At 34.7% G+C, this 1,659-nt stretch overlaps 1 protein-coding gene across 1 annotated transcript in view; it reads right to left on the bottom strand.

Moving 5' to 3' along the window:
- Ccdc18 (coiled-coil domain containing 18) overlaps positions 1-1,659 on the bottom strand; it is a gene marked incomplete at its 5' end in the record, with an annotated part of 110,537 nt that overhangs the window by 9,644 nt on the left and 99,234 nt on the right. The window lies entirely within an intron of this gene.

Consider the following 1,659-nt stretch of genomic DNA (forward strand, 5'->3'; position numbering starts at 1 on the left):
TATATACCTCATTTTTATACTTTTCTGCTGGATGGTTAAGACCAAGATATAGCAAGACCTATATAACAAGAAATGTAACTTTTGTATCTGATAAGGTCAGCCAAGTACTCTCAGGATTTATCCTGTAGCCCTGTACCGCCCTTTGTCCATCTTTTCGTCAGTATCTGACATGAGGATGAGTCATGGCCACTGCTTGACCAATTTGCTCTCTGTGAAGCACATTCATATCTAAAGACGAAGGCTAGGCTGATCATGGTGCTGCACACCTGTAATCCTAGCAGGAAGACTGTTAAAGGCCAGAACAAATTGTACAGTAAAATCCTATCATCTCCCACAAAAGAGGTTTATAGTTTCTTGGCTTGATAACTGAATTTAATTTGCAAATGTATTTTGCTTTTTTTTTTTGTTTTGTTTTTTTTTGGGTGGTACCAGGGATCGAATTCAGGACCCTGTGCTTGCCAGACAAGCACTTATTCTACTGAGCTATCTCCCTGGCCCCCTACAAATGTATTTTGTTTACAAGACAATGATCTCTTCTGAAAAAATGCTCTTAAATAAGACAGAGTTATCACAAGCCCCAAGAATCCTTCATAAAACTTAACTCCCTCAAAAAGAATTTAATATAAATGTATTTGCAACCCTTGATATACAGAAAAGTGCTTTATTAGCATCAAGTTCAAGAAGTAAATTGTTTAGATTGTATACTAAGACTGGACAATCCTCAAATAGAGTTCTAAAAAAAAGACAAAAAATACTATTTTAATTGATAATATTTCCCATTTCAGCTGGGCATGGTAGCACATGACTATAATCCTAGCATTTGGGAGGCTGTGACAGAAGAATCTGAGTTTGAGGCCAGTCTGGGCTGCACAGTGAGTTCAAGGCCAGCATGGAGTACAAAGCAATACCCTTAACTTTAAGGATTCCCCATATCTATAAAATCTGAATACAGTGATAGACAAAAAGATTTTAGTATTCTCTAATTTCCTATCAGAACAAATGTTGTAAATTACAAAACATTATAGAATACCATCATATAAAATTGTGTTAGCTACTAAATAGTTCCAGGTTTTTTTGAGCATCATATTATAATCCATAATGATGATAAACCAAGCTTTGATGTAAGAACTTTACATGTGTTACTTCATTTAATTCTCAATAATCCTACAAGACAGATACCATTATTATACCTACTTTAGAAGGCTAGTAACTTGGCTAAGACTCTATGGATGCTTAATGATGAGCCAGAATTTGGACCTAAGAATGTTTGGATAAGGAACCACAACCACAAGTTCTTAATCTCATACTGTGTTAGCTTACTAGATATAAAAGTTTTATGTTTAGCTACCAGAAATGAAGACCACAATATGTTAATCTATAATGAACACTTAAGAGCTAAACTCAAATTTCTGTTCAGATAGGTCAACCCAATTTTATGGGAGTTACTGGAATAAATTAAAAATTTTAATTTTATTTTTTAAAAAATAATTGTATTGAGAAACAAATAGCAATTAGTTTCAAAACCGATTAGTAGGACAGTTTCAATAACTAATACATTGCGACAGAAATATTATAGGCAGTCAGACAGGGCCAGGCCCTCAAGGAGACAAGATGGAAGACAAGGTGACTTTGCAACTTGGAAGAGTCAGACACTCCCAT

This window comes from Octodon degus, unplaced genomic scaffold (assembly GCF_000260255.1).
Source record: "Octodon degus isolate 3935 unplaced genomic scaffold, OctDeg1.0 scaffold00074, whole genome shotgun sequence".
Taxonomy (NCBI): Eukaryota; Metazoa; Chordata; class Mammalia; order Rodentia; family Octodontidae; genus Octodon; species Octodon degus.